The 19944-nt window shown below is 35.3% G+C and overlaps 1 pseudogene; it reads left to right on the top strand.

Annotated features, from left to right (window-relative positions):
• Window positions 1-10516: 10516 nt before the first annotated feature.
• On the top strand, window positions 10517-11122 carry LOC105497505 (general transcription factor 3C polypeptide 6 pseudogene; annotated as a pseudogene).
• The last annotated feature ends 8822 nt before the right edge of the window (window positions 11123-19944 follow it).

Raw genomic sequence — 19944 nt, 5'->3', positions numbered from 1 at the left:
GCTTTCCTGTGATGTTAAACCTGCAGGCCCACTGAATAAAAGAGCGAAGGAGGCTTGGCAGACTCCACCTATCTATCAGAGTATGTATGAGAAAGCCTGGATGCCCAGGCAGAAGACTACTGCAGGGAAGGAACCCTCACAGAGAACCTCTACTAGGGCAGTGCAGAGGGGAAAGATGGGGTTGAAGGCCCCACACAGAGTCCCCAGTGGGGCACTGCTTTCTGGAGCTGTGAGAAGGAAGCCACAGCCTTCGATATGCCAGAATGGTAGATCCACCAGCAGCTGGGACTCTGCCTGTGGAAAAGCCACAGGCACTCAACTCCAACCCATGAGAGCAGCCATGGTGGCCATACCCTGCAAAGCCACACAGGCAGAAGTCCCCAAGTACTTGAGAGCCAACCCCTTGCTGCTCTGTGCCCTGGATGTGGAACACAGAGTCAAATAAGATTATTTTGGAGATTTAAGATTTAATGACTGCACTCCTGGGTTTCAGACTTGCATGGGACTTTAGCCTCTTTCTTTTGACCCATTTCTCCCTTTTGAAATGGGCATGTTTAACCAATGCCTATACTTTATTGTATCTTGGAAGCAGATAACTTGCTTTTGATTTTACAGATTCGTATGTGGAAGGGTATTGCCTTGTCTCAGATAAGACTTTGGTCTGTGAACTTATGAGTTAATGCTGGAAATAGTTCAGACTTTTGGGGGCCTATTGACAGAGGATGATTGTATTTGGCAATATGAGGAGAACATGAGATTTGAGGGGCCAGGGGAAAAATAATACAGTTTGGATGTTGTTCCCTGAAAATCTCATATTGAATTGTAATCCCCATTGTTGGAGGTTAGGCCTGATAGAAGGTAATTGGGTCATAAGAATGGATCCTTCATGAATGTCTCAGTACCATCCCCTTGGTGATGAGTAATTTTAAATGAGATATGATTATTTAAAAACATGTGGCACCTCTCCCTTCTCCCTTTCTTGCTCCCATTTTTTCTATGGAACACTGGCTCCCCCTTCACCTTCTGCCATGATTGCAAGTTTCCTGAGGTCTCACCAGAAGCTGAGAAGATGCCAGTGTAATGCTTCTTGTAGAGCCTGCATAACTGTGAGAAAATTAAACCTGTTTTCTTCATAAACTACCCAGTTACAGGTATTTCTTTATAGCAGTGCAAAGACAGTCTAAGACAGGAAGCGTTCTACCATCCTATGATTATGTTAAGTGAGCCTGTGCTCCTAGACCGAACTTTACAAGAGCTTCTCATCACCTCCTTCACTCTTAGGTGGGACAGGATGTCTGGAGGGTGCTGAAATTGTGTATTTCTTTCCCCCATGTGGAAGGCAAGGAGTAGTTGGAGTTGGGTAAGCCTTTTCTTCCAGGTTGGTTAGGCTATGATAAAACTCCAGCCAGTTAGGCTCTTGTGAAATAATTTTTCCTAAAGGCAAGCCATTTTAAGAACAGAATGGTCTGGCATATTTCAAAATTTTTCCCTTTTCACCTGCTGAGAGCAACAGGGGATTTTTCTCTGATATCCTCTGTGGGAACCATGTCAAACTCCTGTAGGTAAAACTCACATAAGTGTAGGGCCCCCCTGTGACTGGATCTTCATGGCATTTTTAACTCAGGATTTTGTTTATGCTGAGCCTCCAAAATTTTATGAATTACTGTTCAGGCTTTCCTACACCAGCACTAGTTCCCTGGATGTATCTGTTCCAGTAATTGCAATTCTCTGTATCTGCCTATCTGTCTCTTCATTCATATGGAAAGTGTTTTGCCCTGTGACTGTACCTCTTTAACAAATCTAAGAAAAGTTAGTGTTTTTCTTTTTTCTTTTTAAGTTTGTTCATCTTTTTACTTGTTAGGATGAAGCGGTGACTTCTAAGCTCCTTACATGTTACACTGAACATCAAGTCTGTAGATTTCTTTGGCATACATTTTGTATACAGAATACAAAAATTATATATACATATAAGATTTTAGATGTACGGAAAAGTTGCTAAGTCATAACATAGGGTTCATGCATGCTTCAGACTCAATATTACCTGTTGTTAGCATTTTACATTACCATCGTAGATTATCACAACTAGTGAAACATTATTGTTGGACTGTTATTATATAAAGTTTGAACTTTGTACAAGTGCCCTTAATTTTTACCTAGCATCCTTTCTGTGTTCCTGAATCTCATCCAAGGGACCACATTACATTTAGTAATCATGTCTTCTTAGGCTTCTTTCTTGTTGGGGAAGTTTCTCAGGCTTTCCTCTTTTTTTTATGACCTTGGCAGTTTTAGGGTGTATTTATCACTAATTTTTGTGGGAAGTCCCTCAATTGGGGTTTGTCTAATGTTTTCCTCAATGTATTTTTGGGAAGAACAACACAGAAATAAAGTGCTATTTTCATCAAATCATATCAAGGATGCATGATATCAACATGAGTTACCACTGATGTTAACCATGATCCCCTCTCCCAGGTATTGTTCTTCAAATTTATTCTTAAAAAGTTACTTCCCCTGCAACTCTTTTTTATATTCTATTCTCTGGAAGCAAGACCACGTGCAATGGGGGATAGGAAGTTAAGCCCCATCTCTGGAAAAGATAGTATATACATAAATTATTTGGAATTTTACTGCTAGGAAGGTTTGCCTATTCTCCCACATTTATTTATTTATTCATTCATTTCTCTACATTAGTGTAAACACATAAAGATTTATTATTTGTGTTACAACCCAATACTATATTATTTATTTTGTGGTAAAAATGGTTCCAACTGACTATTGGAAGATCTCTCAGGTTGGCTCCTATGTCCCTTTATAATGCCTCCGTCCTTTTATTTTCTGAGTACTACTTTTCTTTCTGATCCTAAAAGATGTTTCAGGCTTATCTTGCTTATTTTATACCACAGCTCTAATATCAACAATTTCTTCTAAGATTTCTAATTCTTTTTTTTAATTGGGAAATGGTACCTAGAAGCCTAGATATGTGTACTAGAGTGATTAATACTACTAGGGTCATTGCTTTCAAGTCCTCTCAGATGACATAGTTAGAAAAATATATGTAAGGATACTAACCCTCGCGTACACACATATCTATCTTTATTTCCATATTTGTCCATCTGTATCTATTTAAGCTATACACATTTACACTGATTCTCTTACCATATTAAAGTTTCACATGGTTTATTCTAGCCTTAACCTTTCGTTTTTCTGGAACTTCTGTCTTCAACCTTGAGAAGTTTAGCTCCCACCATCTATTTCTTATTTACTTACAAGTTCAATCCCAGTACTTATGTAAAGCAATTACAGAATTGTTAAACTATAATTCTGCAAGAAACAACTTTACCAACCAGCCAATAGTGTTTCTGTAAAGTTGTTTTTGTATTTAGCCCTAAAGTTTGCAATCAAATCACCATTTTTCGGCATTACTAAACTACATATGTTAACTTTTTTTTCCCTCCAACCCCTTCAGTGAGGGCATACTGTTGCAATATAGATTTTGTATTTCATCCTTAGCTTCCAAATCCACTAGTTGATTTTTTAAAATTTTGTATACATTGAAGTTCAGTCTTTGTTATGTAAAGTTCTGTTCTGTGTTTGGGCAAATGCAGGCATTATGTACTTACCACTTCAGTGTCACACAGAATAGTTACATTACCCCGACAATTATCCTGTGCATCCTTTTGTTGTCAATCCTGCCTATGAAAAAAAGGTGGGAAACAATATGTTTTTTCTGATCTCATATTTTTGCCTTTTCTAGAATGTCATATAAATGAAATCATTCAATATGTAGATTTTTAGTCTGATTTTTTTAAATTTAGCAAAATGCATTTAAATTTCATTCACGTTGTTGCATAAATTAATACTTGGTTCCTTTTTATCACCAAATAATATGTTCTTTTATGAATGTAACACAGTTTGTTTTTCCACTCACCTATTAGAAGACTCTTTGTTGCTTCTAATTTTAGGTGATCATGAGTAAAAGTGTTATAAACACTTTCATACAGGTTTTTGTGTGAACATGAGTTTTCAGTTCACTGGGGTAAATACCTAGGGCTGTTACTAATGGGCCCTTTGATAATTCTATGTTTGTTTGTTTTTACTTTGTAAGTAACTACCAAACTGTCTTCAAAGAGGCTGTATTATTTTGCATTCCTGTCCATGAATGAAATATCCTGTTATTTTACAAACTTGCAAGCATTTGATGTTGTCAGTTTTATGTTTTAATTTGAATTTGCCTAATAACACATGATGTTGAGTGTCTTTTCATATGCTTATCTTCCATCAGTGTATCTTTGGTGAAGTGTCTGAGTTTTTTATCCATCATTTTATTTTTTCCCCCAATTGTTGAGTTTTAAGTGTTCCTTGTTTATACTGGATAAAACTTTGTATCTGATATGTGATTTGAAAATATTTTCTCTTAATCTGTGTCTTATCTTGTCATCTTTTAACAATGTGTTTTGCAAAGCAAAAGATTTTAGGTTTGATAAAGTTTAATGTGTTTTTTTTCAGGGATAATGCTTTTGATATTATGTCTAAAAGCTCATTGTCAAACACAAGGTCATGTAGAATTTATCTTATAATTTCTTCTAAAGGTATTAAACTTTTTCATTTTGACAATTGGGTTTATGATCCATTTTGAGTTAATTCTTGTGTAAGGTGTGAGATATGGGTATAGAATTTTTTCATACAGTCATCAAAAAATGTCAGCACTATTTGGTAAAATAGCTATCTTTTTATTAAATTTTTAACATTGCAAAAATCATTTGATTGTATGAGTCTATTTCTGGAATCTTTATTCTCTTCTACTGATTTATGCAAATTATTTCACCAATACCACACTGTTTTAATTATTGTAGCTTTATAGTAAGTCTGAAAATTGGATAATGTAAGTGAACAACTTTTTTTCTTATTTTTTTACAATCTTTTTACTACCGTGCTACCTTTGAATTCTCATGAATATTTTAGAATTACTTTGTCAATATCTACAAAGAAAGCATGCTAATATTTTGTTAGAAATGTGTGGTATCTGGCTGGGCACAGTGGCTCATGCCTGTAATCCCAGCATTTTGGGAGGCCAAGGTGGGGTGGACCACCTGAGGCCAGGAGCTCAAGACCAGCCTGGGCAACATGATGAAACACCGTTTCTAGTAAAAATACAAAAATTAGCCAGGCAGAGTGGTGAACACATGTAATCCCAGCTACTCGGGAGGCTGAGGCATGAGAATCCTTTGAAGCCAGGAGATGGAGGTTGCAGAGAGCCAAGATCACACCACTGCACTCCAGCCTGGGTGACAGAATGAGACTAGAAAGAAAGAAAGAAAGAAAGAAAGAAAGAAAGAAAGAAAGAAAGAGAAAGAATGAAAGAAAGAAAGAAAGAAAGAAAGAAAGAAAGAAAGAAAGAAAGAAAGAAAGAAAGAAAGAAAGAAAGAAAGAAAGAGAAAGAAAGAAAGAGAGAGAGAGGGAGGGAGGGAGGGAGGGAGGGAAGGAAGGAAGGAAGGAAGGAAGGAAGGAAGGAAGGAAAGAAAGAAAGAGAAAGAAAGAAAGAGAAAGAAAGAAAGAAAGAAAGAAAGAAAGAAAGAAAGAAAGAAAGAAAGAAAGAAAGAAAGAAAGAAAGAAGAAAGAAAGAAAGGAAGGAAGGGAGAGAGAGAGGGAGGGAGGGAGGGAAGGAAGGAAGGAAGGAAAGAAGGAAAGAAAGAAAGAAAGAAAGAAAGAAAGAAAGAAAAGAAAGAAAGAAAAAAAGAAAGAAGAAAGAAAGAAAGAAAGAGGAATCTGTTAAGAAATTGGGGAGAATTGACATCTTAACCATATAGTTGACAGTCAACTGATCTTTGACAAATGAGCCAAGAACATACAATGGGGGAAAGAGTCTTTTCTATAAATAGTTTTGGGACAACTGGATATGACTTGCAGAAAAATGAACTTGGACCTTCATCTCACACCATATACAAATATCAACTCAAAATGAATTAAAGACTTAAACATAAGACCAGAAAGTATAAAACTATTGGAAGAAAACATAGAAAAAATTCTCTTTGCATTGGTCTGGGCAATGATTTTTTGGATATGCCACCAAAAGCATAGACAGCAAAAGCAAAAATAGACAAAATAGATGGCATCAAACTAAAAAGCTTCTTCCCAGCAAAGGAAACAATCCACAGGGTGAAAAAGCAACCTATGAAATGTAAGAAAATATTTACAAACCACGCAGGTGATAAGAAAATAATATTCAAAATGAATCCCCTATGTGGTAACTCAAACAACTCCATAGCAAGAAAACAAATATTCCAATTAAAAATTAGGTGAGAAAACCTAAATAGACATTTCTCAAAAGAATTACATACAAATGGCTAACAGGTGTAAAAGAAAAATAAATATTGTGACCCCTAAATCACTCAGCCAAATAGAAAAGTCAATCTGGGAACTGGGTCAGAAAAAACTGATTCCCATTTCATTCCTAAGTAAGATAACTACAAAGATTAAAAAGCTACATACCTCCCTCACAATTTGCCCACAGGAAAATTCCCTGTGGGCCTCAAGATCTTTACTTTAAAACAGTTCTGTTGAATTTCACCCTGGCAATGTAAATTGATAGGTTATCTTCACAGCTGCAGGACAAAGGACAGAACTCAAAGTCATTCCTCTGCTCACCTGAGAAAAATGCATATCTCATTGCCTTCTCTGCCCTATTGATTATGTAAAACGCAGATACACTGAGCCACACTAAGGCATAAGTGACTATTCCTCTACCTCCCTCTCACATAAATTGTGTATTAAGTGAAAGGCTGATCAAAGACTCAAAGTAATGCAACTGTTTGTCTATCTACCTATGACCCAGAAGCCCCAACTTCGAGTTGTTCTGCCTTTCCAGATCAAACCAATGTACATCCTATACATATTAACGGATGTCTCATGTCTCTCTAAAGTGTAATAAAGCAAGTTGTACCACAACGACCTTAGGCAATTGTCATCAGCACCTCCTGAAGTTGTGTCATGGGTATATCCTTAGCCTTGGAAAAATAAATTTTCTAAATTGATAAAGCATGTCTCAGATACTTTTGGTTTACACAGGTATATAAAAAAATGCTTAATGTCACTACTCATTAGGGAAATGCAAAAAAAAAAAAATTTAAAAAACACAGTGTGATATCACCTAGCACCTGTTAGAGTGGGTCCTATTAAAAAGATAAAAGATAAACATTATCAAGCATATGTAGAACCCTCTTATGCTTGGTTGGAATGCAAATTGCTACCACCATTAAAAAAAACAGTATGGAGGTTTCTCAAAAAGAAAAAAAAAAAACAGAGAGAGAGAGAGAGAGAGAACTACCCTATGGTACAGCAATTTCACTCCTCTGGATACATATATCCAAAGGAAGTGAAATCAGTCTGTTAAAGAGATATTTGCACTCTCGTGTTTATTGCAGCATTAGTCACAGTAGCCAAAACGTAGAATCAACTTAAGTGTCCACCAATGGATGAATGGATAAAGAAAATGTGATATACATACATATATATAATATATATGCATATGTATTATATATAATATTTATAAGCACGTGAGCATATATCTATATATATACACACATACACACACGAGCATGTATATACAATGGAATACTATTTAGCCTTTGAAAAGAAGGAAATTCTGTCATTGGTGACAATGTGGATGAACCTGTAGAATACTAGGCTAAGTCACATGAGCCAGGCACAGAATGACAAATACCGTGTCATCTCACTTATATGTGGAATCTCAAAAAGTTGAACTCATAGAACCAGAGAGCAGAGTGATGGTTGCCAGGAGCTGGGGGTGGCAGGTAAGGGTGATTGGGAGATGTTGGTCAAAGGACACAAAGTTTCAGTTAAACAGGAGGAATAAATTCTGAGATCTGATATATAGCAGAACGACTATAGTTGATAATAATGTATTGCATACTTGAAAATTCCTAAGAGAGTAGATCTTAAATGTTCACATCACAAAACAATGATAACTACGTAAGGTATAGGTATGTTAATTAGCTTGATTTAATCATTTCCCATTGGGTATATATATCAAAACATCATGTTGTACACCATTTTAAAAAGAAATTCTATTGATTGCAAGAGACAGTGTGGTCTACAGCCATACCACCCTGAAAGTGCCCAATCTCGTCTGATCTTGGAAGTGAAGCAGGGTTGGGCCTGGTTATTACTTGAATGGGACAGTGTGTTCACATACTAATGTATAAAAAAGACCTACATGCCAAGAACCCAGGAGAATTCACTGGCTAAACTGTGGGGAGTGTTGAGAACCAAGGCAGCTTTGTAGTTATGGCTACATTCTCTCCTCTGCCCTCCTACACTCTCCTTTCTTGCCCTCCTCTTTCCTTCCCATCCCTTTTACTCCTCTGACTTTCTTGTTAACTTTCTTCCCTCCGATTGGCTTTTTGTGCATATCCCACCTTCTTTCCCTCATTTTTTGTTTGCATTTGCATATGCTTCATCCTCACACTGGATTGTTAAAGGTCCTCTTCTTAGCTTGGATAGATTCTGTCTGCTTTTTTAAGGGTCTTCTCAGGTGCAGCCTTTTCCAGGTAGTTTCTTTTGATACTCCAAGGTTGAGATAAGTGACCAACCTGTAAGCTCTCATGGTAGCTAGTGCTAACCATTCCATCCTAAGTCTTTTCACTCCGTATTATGATTGCCTGGCCATTTGTCCCTTTTCTCCACTGCACTGTGAGCCCCTTAAAGGCAGAGATTCTTCCTTGTACCTCCAGTGCTTTACACAGAGCATGGAAAAAAAGGGAAAACAATACGGACTTTTCCATTCCATCAACATGATATATTTTTTACTTCTTTATATTTTTTAAATTCTTTTCCTTCAGTGTTTTTTTTTTTACTTTTTCACATACATATCCTGCACATTTATGTTAGGTATATGTGTAAGTACTTTTTCTAGTTTTTTTTTTTCAATGCTATTGAAGATGGTGTGTCTTCTTTCATTGTTTTGGATTCAAATTTTTCATTGTTAGTATGTAGGAAATCAACTGACTTTTAAAATATTGACCTTGCTTCCTACAACCATGTTAATCTCTTTTTAAAAGTTATTTCCAGGAGTGTTTTATAGATTATTTAAAAGTTTCCACATAAATCAGGTTGTCTATGAATGAAGAAAGTTCTATTTCTTCTTTGCCAATCTGTATGCCTGCAAGATTTTTTTTCTCGTATTTATCTAGATTGGACTTCCATTACAAGATTGAGTAGTAGTGGTAAGATAAAACATCGCTGCCTCAGTCTCTCACTCATCTTTTATTAGATTAAGGAAGCTCCCATGTATCCCTAGTTTTTGGAAAAGTAAGTTTTCTTGTTGTTCATTTTCTTTTGCTTTATTTTTCTTTAAAATGAATATGAATTCACTCATCCAGTATTGTAACTATTTTTTTAAATTAAGCTACTTTCAAGAGATATATTGAAAAGGGTTTTTAGGATATTGAAAACTTTCCTAAATTTATTCTTAAAAGTTCTTTTAGAATTTCACAAAAACTTTTGTAGTTCCCTAATTATTGCGTATGCCAAAAACTTGCTTTTTAATATTCTATTTAAAAAATTCAATTAATTAAAAAGAGTAAGCTTGTTCTTTCAAGCAATTTTCCTCCAGTAATATACTTAGGTGCTTATTTTATGTCTCCCATAAGAGAAGTTGTGATAGTAGTTGAAAGCACTACATATGTTATATATGCCAAATATATATATATTATATTTATATTATATATATTATATGTTATATATTATATAAATAATAAATAACATATAAATAAATAAAATATAAATATATTATATATATTATTATATATATAAACACTATATATGTTATATATGCCAAAGCACATATATATATTATATATGCCAAATATCTATTTTTGAGGGCTACTATTTTGTACATGTTATGAAGCTATTCTCTTTGAGCACAAATAAACGAAGTGAGTAGCATAAGTGTTCAGATTTGATCTACTTTACCAGTCAATAATTGTAACAACTGCCTCACACAGATGTGACTAGATTACTTGTTTTCCTTCAAAAATTAAGAATTTAAGTAGCTTGCATCAGAATAATGAAATAGAAACCCAAGACCTAGTTCCCACAGATACTAGGGTTCTTAGAATATGAGTCAGCTTTACCTCCACAGTCTCCACAGGAATAACACAGAACAAAACTCACTACCATTCATTGACTAACTGAATATTATTAAAGTTTAATTTAATTAAACCTGCAACACATATATATGACCCTCATGCACTCGAAAATGTGTGTACAACTTTTGACTCCGTAAAAACTGAACTACTAATAGTGTATTATTGACCAGCAGCCTTAGAAATAACATAAACAGCTAATTAATATATATTTTATATGTTATATGAGTTATATACTGTTATTCTTAAAGTAAGCTAGTGAGAGGAAAATGTGAAGAAGATCATAAGGGGCTTAAGATGGTAGCTCTGGGTTGGGGTGGCTAGTGACTGGGGAGGCACTGAGGAGGTGTGGGACCATGATGGCAGTCAAGAAGTGGAGTCCAGAGAATGGAGAAGAGGAGGAATTGAAGGCAGAGATGTTGATTCCAGTAGAATTGTCAGGATTTTCTAAAAATGTGAAAATAAATGCAAGATTTGGAGAATTTACAATGAGAGGCCCATTCTGCAAGTGGACAGCTATCTCTTTGCTGGAGAGTACAAAGACCCTCTTCAGACCTATGCTATATTTCAAGAAAATGTTGAAAATGTAGATGCAGAAGGCAATAACAAAACAGTGCTAAAATATAAATGCCATACAATGAAGCAGCTCAGCATGATAACTCTTCTGACAGACAAGAAGGAAGGAGAAGAAAACAGGTGGGGTGGAATAGCTGATAATCAGGAAAATTTCTCCTATAGACCCAAAATGATTTGTAGCCTTCTACATAAAAATGAAGATGAAGAAGTAGGTAGCTTCAACTCCAGACAAACTTTTGGAGGTGGAAGAGCAAGAGATTCAAACGGAAGATAGTTCAAACCTGACTTATGAACAGGAGAAACCACTGCACTTGGAAATAGAGGTTTCTGGTTACGTTATTGATATCTCTTCTAAAACAGAAGGTTCTGTTTTTATGGAAACTTAAAATGCTGTCTTACAAACCACTCCTAGATAAAATGGTTCACATAATAACTAGTCATGATATTTTTGAAGTTTTTATGTAAAAATAATAGGCTTTGTAGCTTTCAATTGTTACTATTTTGTCATTTTTGTTGGCTAAACACACATTTCCAGTTATAGCACAACTTAATATACCAGAATCATTCAGGATCAGACATGAATGAACTTTTAAAAATATAGTTTAAATGACATTAGGCATTAGGGACCCTTCTTTGATAACTCCTTTAAATTTGAGGTTTTACTAAGGTAAATGTATATATTTTCTATTGTAACTGTTACAAATTACCACAAAGTCAGTGTCTTAAAACAGCACAAATACATTGTCTTAAAGTTTCATATGTCAAAAATCTGACCTGAGTCTCATCTGAGCTAAAATAAAAGTATTGTCAGGACTGTTTTCCTTTTTGGAGGCTCTGGCGGTGGGGGTAGAAGGATGAATCCATTTTCTTTCTTATCAGTTGTTGGAAGAATTCAATTCTTTGCAGTTGAAGGATCAAGTCCTACTTCCTTGCTGTCTGTCACCTGAGGGCCATTTCTAGATTCCAGAGGTTGTCCACATTTCTTGGCTGATGGCCCCCTTGTTTTCAGAGCCAGCAATAGCAGGTCAAGTCTCTCTCCCATTTTGAATCTTTCCTGATGCTTCATCCATCATCCATCTCTCTGACCTACCTTTCTGCCTTCCACTTCCACTTTTAAAGGTCCATTTGATTACATTGGGCCCACTCAGATAATCTCCCTATTTTAAGATCTGTAGCCTTAATTCCATCTACAAAGTCTCTTTGGCATTTAACTTAACATATGCAGGCATAAAACCAGGGATTAGGGCACAGAAATATTTGGGGTGCCATTTTTCAGTCTACCACAATAAGCATCTTATCTAGGAACAAAAAAATAATTTTGAAGTGCTTAAGGATAAAGGTACAATTCCCAATATGTCAGTTGTGATTTCACTCCTTTCCCACTTAACGAAGATTATTGAAACTAAACTGTATTAGTTATTTTATTATGGCAGCAACCTAAATCTGTACTAATTTGTATTTTTAAGTAAATTATTCACAAAATGCGATGCCTTGTAATAGATTAGGTTTATGAAATTTCCAATATGCAATTGTTTCTGACTACAAAACCCAGCAATTTCATACAGTTTAACCTAGAACTAATAAGTTAAAATGCATGTCATATTAATTACATCTCATAATTGATGGCGATATAACTGTTCTTGCAGGTTACAGAACTAATGTTCTAGGATGATAATTTCTTATTTGAAAAGTTTTACTATTTAATTGGAAAACAACTTACCTTGATTAAAAACATTTTCAAATCATAAGCACATGTATCCTCTCAATTTTTATGACTTTTTTAGTCCCAGCTTTTTAATAAAAAGCTCATTTTTTCCCACCATATGTATGTGTAGGAGAGATTTCTAATTGCTCGACCCAATATCTGTTCTTCCTTTATCTCTTTGTCACAGAATCTGTGAATTTATTCAGGTCAGCAATATACCCGACTTCTCTTGCAGGCACCTGTGACCGTAATACGACTAAGTTCTGGCCACTGGCATGGACTTAGAAGTGTTGAGTGATGCTTTTGAGAAGTTTTCTACACATTCTCTTTGTTCCTTATGGAACAAGAATATGGTGGCTAGAGCTCTAGCAGGATTCTTGGGCTTTAAAGAAACCTTGGAAACAGAAGCCATGAGTGGCAGAGCAACAAGATGGAAGATTGGGTCCTGAAGCTGTGAGACTGCCCTGGACTGCGATTAGTACAGGGTTAACAAACCCTTTCACTTTCTCCCTGGTCAAAATGACCTTGAGTTTACCTTTCAGCACTATTTCTCTAGACTCCTACTAGGCAAAATATTAATGAAATGTCAGCTGTGATACCAGCCAATATCGTTTATGATTGAAAATGACCCTTTATTGGTAAACTGTATCTGGACCAGGAAGACTGTGACAAGTACTATAAATGCCTATTGGAAAACATGGACTTTGGAATTCCTTAAATTCCTTAAATATGATGTTGCTTATTGCAAAGATCCCTAGAAGCTAAACTCATTGGTTGTTTCAGGAGATAGCTGTTCTTATACAGCATGAAGCTTCTAAACCAGGTGGTCTCTGCACCAACCCAGATGATCTGGTTTACTTAATACCTGAGCTGACGCTTGGAAAGGTGGAGTAAAGACTCCTGCTGAAACAACCTCAGGCTACCATGCTGTTGTGCTGTTTCTTATTGGTATTCTGCAAAATTAAGGGAGCCTGGTGAAAAGCTGGGTTCCATAGGCTTATTGGGTCTTGTGAGCATGAACATCATTCCAAACCTGTAACTACTGCTGCTGTTCAGACAGAGAAGGGATTGCCACTGCCTATCTCTGGTCTTCTTTTACATGAGAGAGAAATAAAGTTCTCTCTTGTTTAAATGACTTTGTAATAGAACCACTTAATCCTAATTGATATGTATGTATTTCAGAAAATGTGAAAAATGTAAAAAAAGTATAAAGTAGAAGATTCTTGAGATTTGTAATCTTGCAAAAGAAAGTGATCTAGATTATAATGTAGTTCTTCTACCTTAAATTGAAGAGAAAAATAAAGCCTTACCTTCAAAAAAAATAGAAAATCATAAGAAAGAGAACTACATTTACTATTCATTAAGTGGAAGTAGATCATCATAGAGGTCTTCATCCTCATTGCCTTCACCTTGAGTAGGCTGAGGAGGAGGCGGAAGAGAAATGCTTGGTCTTGCTGGTCTCAGGGTGGTAGAGGTGGAAGAAAATTAATGTATAAATGGACCTGCACAGTTCAAGCCTATGTTATTCAGTTTTGCTCTTCCACCCACTGCTGTTAGATTCTTAAAAAGTAGACAAAATAAACGATATAAATCTTTTTTGTAGACAATTAATGAGCAAAACATCAGATTTTTGGTTCTAAATGTTAGTTCTCTCAATAATTTGTTTTAAATGTAAGTAGAGGGTCAGATTCTCGACAAAGTAAAATTGGATATAATTAATTTTATAGGTTACATCAACCTTAACTAATTTAAGTTTGAATGATTGGAAAGTCTTTAGTGTTTTGAGATTCTTTTTCGAAAAGTGCCCTCATTTGAAATTATTTCTGAAGTTTTGTTTTATTTCCTCTGATCCTCTATTATATCTTTATATCCTTTGTCTTATATCCTCATATTTTCTCAGCCAACCATTCCAAAATGATATATTTAAAAGTCATTATTAGTTTTCCTGCTTGATCACACGATTATTGCCATTATTCATTTCAGCAATATAAAATTTAGCAGAAGAAATTGAGAACTAATCAAGATGAAATGTTTCAGATTCTGGCACACTAAAAGCCTTGAGTATATATTCATTTGGACATTACAGATTTAAGGTGTGCAACTTTCATTAATATTTGGTAATACCTTTTCTTATATTCCAGGTATTGAAGTTGACACCCGTAACACAGAGTGATCAAGCCAAGCATCAAAAAGCATAAGACAATTTAATTTACACACAAAGAGTTTTACTGTGTTCACCAGGTAAATAATCAGGTTTGGTGTGTGACAAAGAGTTGGCAGTTGAAAGTTTTTTAATGTATTAACATGCATTTTTAAAATGTTATCTACTGTCCGAACTATTCCACAGCATACCAAATATAATGGTAACCAGGCAGAACAACTAGTTTTACCTCTCTATATTCAATGCAACTTGGGTCAGAAATGTAATGGAGGCCAGAGGAATTATTTTAATAATGCTTGCCCAATGCCTTGAATTTCAATAACACCCTTTTTGGTGAGAAGTGTAAGGCTCCATTTGTCTTTTAAGAATTCAATTATGTGCAACATGGGGTGAGTCTTAAAGGACTTAGAAAGTTTGGAACGTTAAAGAGGTGTTTATTGGAACACAGGAAAGCTAAATTCCAAGCCATGGTCTCCTTTTTCATTTCCTTGTCCCCACTAGCACTACTGAGAAGCACAGCTGGCCCTACATAGGAAGAAAAAAAAAATTATGTGACTTAGATGCTATGGACATTTTTAAAAAGGGTCTCCATCTTTATCTGTATTGGATATCACCCATATATCTTTTATATCCATGCTTCACCCTGCTCTATGTTCTAGGGACTGACTTATATGGATCATATAAAAGTACCTCCATATCCTCTGGCTTTGGATTGGTTTTGATTAATGGGGAGTGCTGGTAGGAGATCAGTAGGAGTGGGGAGAATGAGGAGAGCATATATATTCTCTTGGTCTTCTCCCTGCAGACTTCCTGGGCTGGCTACGTCCTTTGACTAAAGGTCATAGCTTCTATCAGGATGCTGTTCCCACACAGATCCTATTCTTCCTCCTATTTCCATTAACCATTTCTTCCCCTTGCCCATTCAGTTCTAAGGAAGTAACCTACTCTGTCACTCCCACTCCCATGTTACTAACCCCAGATTCTTGCATTATTCATTGTGGTTTTGCTACTACACGCTTGCTACTTGGTAATAGCCCATTTACTAAACTCCCTTCAAATAATTTAATTTGAGTTAATCGACTGCTTTCAGCTAGCACTCTGATATATTGTCATGTGTTAGTGTCTGATACTCTGTCATGAGAGATTTATTCTTTTGGCTTTCATTTTACCACAAGAATCATACTGTTAGAAACTTCAAATCCATTATCAACCATTTACATATCCATATAAAACCTATTTTTTTCTGATTTAACAACTCATCATGTCTGCTGTCATTCAAGGAAGAGCTATAAAATAATTTAGCAACAGACTATTGACAGAGAATATATGTTATTCACTTTTATATTTTGTTGTTGGAGACAGTATAGTGTAGTGGTTAAAAGTCACATCATCTGGATTTTAATCCTGGTTCTATTGCTTATTACTCGTGTAACTTTGGATAATTATCTTACCATTCTGAATTTTAGTTGCATTATCTGAGAAATAAGAGTAATAACAGTGCTTATCTACTGGGGTTTCTATAATGAGTAAATAACTTATTTAACATAGTGCCTGGTAATTTCAATACATGATATCTATTATTAACACTTAGCATATTTATAGCATATTAGTTTGTCTCTGAATCCATTCTTATATCCACCCATTGAATACATCTTCAGTTCTTATCATGTATTGGGCACTATATTTTGCCTTTATGCCTGAGACAAAATGTTGAAGTAAACTACAAAAGATTCGTATCAACATGTAACGTAAGATCTAGATATAGAGGCAAAAATACATGGACAAAATAAATGTAATCACAAATTACAGTCCCAAATAAATGTAAAGCTGGGATAAACACTATGTGGGAAAAGGGCCTAGTATCATACTATCAGATCATAGGGACATTGTATCTCTGAAGGAAGAGTAGAAGCCAAATAGATAGATAAAGAGGGAAGAGAGATCCAAACAGAGGGGAAAAAAAAAGCAAATACCACAGGGGAAAAAGAAAGGATGGTAAATCTGAGTACCTAAGAAAAACCCAACTAGCTATAGAGAAGAGCAAAATCAAGGTAGAAATGCAGTTAAAGTGTTAAAATTACAGGGCCTTTCACACAATGTTAATATTTTTGTCTTTATCATGATAGAAATAGAAAACTGCTGAAGGTTTTAAGTGTGTGTGTGCGTGTGTGTGTGTTTCCCCAACTATATGTTGGGGAAAAAAAGCATTCTAATCAACTGCATTGTGGGGAGGTAAGATGGATGTAGATAGACCAATTAGAAGGATATTGTAGTATTTCAGAAAAGAGATGGTGGTGACTTGGACTAGAGTGTTGGCAGCGGAGATTGAAAAAAAGTGGATGAATTCAAAAGGTAAAAAATAGCTGAACTTGGTGATGGATTTGATGCAGAGTAAATGTTTCAAGGATTACCCCAATTTTCCTGATTTGTGGAATTGGATGGGGCGAATATGCTTCATGTGAATTAATTTGAAAAATTCAAGAAAATATGTCATGTTTTCAAACGTTCAATAGTTACTAGAGAGGTACTGACAATCCATATTTTGTATGGGGATAGATAATGATCTTTATGGATTTCTTCCAAATCTTTGATTTACTCATGGTTTCATCACTAACTGACTATGTGGTCTGTTGCAAGACATTTACCTTTCTTGAGCTTTGGGTCTATCAACTGCAAAATAAGAGGTTGAATTAGTTGATCTACAAAAATAAAGTGCCAGCACTCTCTAAAATGGTTTGATTTTACAAAAGTTATTAAGCAAGCCAGGGACAAAAGCCAATTGTAATAGCTTTATATTCTAATTACACAACTCTACTTCCTTTTATTCTCTAAATGTATTCTACTTCGTCTTTATATTCTAGTCATACAATCTTACTTCCTCTTATTCTCTAAAAGTTAATTGCTATTAAATACTTCAAATTACGAACAAAGTATAATAGAAACTGGAGTATGATAACCAGACATATTAAAACCAATTACTTTATTAATATAAATAAAATAGGCAGTAATTGTAGATCAAACTTTGGGAGACTAAAGTTGTCTGTCTTGTGTGTTGCTTTTTTTTTTTTTTAGCAGCAATCATTCTACTCATCTAATTATTCCAAATTTCCATTTCACTTTTCTTATTTCAAATACTGTCACAAATATTATTATTGGTGTTACTATATCTATAGTTTTATTATTCCCAAAAATGACTTAAGGAAACTAACAATAAAACATATCTTGGTTCAATATAATTTCTAAAATGAAAGAAAATACATGTAGTAAGTATGGAGGAAAGGGTAGCACAAGTTTCAAACAGTTTCTTAAGTGAATACAATTACTGTGAGTAAACAGTAAGCTTCAGTGAATTTCTTGACAAACACAAAAAAAACCGTGAGCAGTTAGATAATATTCATTGTCTGATCAAAGGAAACATGGCTGCATTCTAGGAACAAATTTTCTCTCCTGGACTCAATTCTAAAAGGAATGAATTGCATAGCTTCTTAGACTGGGGACACTGAAAAACACAAGAGTATTTTTCTGTATTTCTAGCAAATAAATGTGCCCAAACATTAGAAAACAGTGGAGCTACGGTGGGTGATGAAAAGCAAGAGAGTAGATGTTATTGGGTACCCACTTAGGTATGCCGTACTGTGTGTTTTATATTTATCATTAGATTTTATCTTCACCAATTTCCTATGAGATAGATATTATTTCCAATTTAAATATGAGAATCCTGAGGCTTGCAGATATTAAGTGTCCATAGCTGGCATTACAGGTATTTACAATCTTTGGTGTGTTAAGCATCAGATTTGAAACTGTTTATTCATATTGATTTCTAGAGATTACTGTTCATGGTGCTAGTTTCATGTTCCTTGCAGGTCTTAGACTTTATCAATTGGACTTGTGTTGCCACAAGCCACACTTGTGACAAAGGAATATGGGAGAGGTTCTGGTCCTAGGTTCCAGCTTCTCTAGTTGTACCGTGCATCTGTAGGAGCCAAGGGAAAACTTCCCATTTGCCCTCTGAAAGTTTACTGAAAAAATCAACTGACAAAAGGTAGATTAATAGGAATAATTGCATACAAACTTACTAGCATGCACAGGGGCAAATCACAGAGTGATTACCAAATATCCCCATGAGGTATAGAGGCGTATACACCCTACTTCTTGGGGGAAAGGGAAATAGGAAAGTGTGGTTGATTTTAGGTGGTAGTAAATGATTTCAGGGAAAATGTAATGGGCTTGAAATAAATACAGTGGCCTGGGACAAAGTCTGTTGAACCTGCAGAACACACAATAGTTTGTCACAAAAGTCTGTCTGAATGTGTTGACAGATTATTTTTCTTTTATAGCAGGTGCAGACATTAGGCAGATAAAGGAACTTCAGAGAAAAACGTCACGCTGTGCTTTGAGAGAGACAGAGTATTGGGGAACAGAGGGAAGGTCAGAAAGATCCTGAGGCTTTTTCTTCAGTTTAACATGTCAAAGTGCCATATTTTGTGGTAACAGTTATTGAGCCTCAACACATCCAACCTATGTGAGTTGCTATGCTCTCCTGAGGGTGTTGTCACCATTTTGTACATAGGTTCCATGGATACCTGCTGAACCCCCATTCTGATTCTAGTCTCTGGGAATTTTTCTTCTCCCCTATTTGACCTTATGTGTCACTTTTCTCTTTCAGCTGTCCCTCGGGGACAAGGAGATTATTTATTTTTTGTGTTTAGGCTTTTACAAAGGAGTCTGCTCTCTACATTGCAAAAAATCTGGTCTCCTGATTGAAATGGAGTGGAGGGAAGCCCAAAATGTATATTTATCTCAAGAAATAGCCTACCATACTAGTAAATTACTGATGAAAAGCCAGAAAGAAAACTTAGGTGTATATATTAAAAAGGTATGTATATTACCAGTATTGCACAGAGCTTCAATGCATGGCCTCACAAGTTAAACAGAAATGGCTTTGAATTCTGGTTCTTCCACTTAGTAAGTTTCCGACCTTGAGTAAGCTATCTACCCTTTCTGCACTTATTTTTATCTTTTTTTCCAAAATGGAGATATATACTATTTGCATAGCTAGGTAATTTCTAGGATTAGAGATCAAAGACATAATGTGCTGAGGGCAAGGTCCAGTACATAGAGTTTGAGCATTAGAATATTCCAAAGTAACTTTTTCAATTAAAGTGCATGAGAGGTAAGCCATACACAAAAATTAGCTCAAAATGAATCAAAGAACTTGATCTATAAAATCATAAAACTGTTAGAAGAAAACATAGGAAAAAAAGCTTTATGACATCAGAGTTGGCAATGATTTATTATATATGGCACCAAAAACATAGGCAACAAAAGAAAAAAATAGATAA

Source organism: Macaca nemestrina, chromosome X (assembly GCF_043159975.1).
Source record: "Macaca nemestrina isolate mMacNem1 chromosome X, mMacNem.hap1, whole genome shotgun sequence".
NCBI classification, from domain to species: Eukaryota; Metazoa; Chordata; class Mammalia; order Primates; family Cercopithecidae; genus Macaca; species Macaca nemestrina.
Note: the sequence above shows the minus strand (reverse complement) of the source record. Positions and strands in the feature narration are given on the sequence as shown.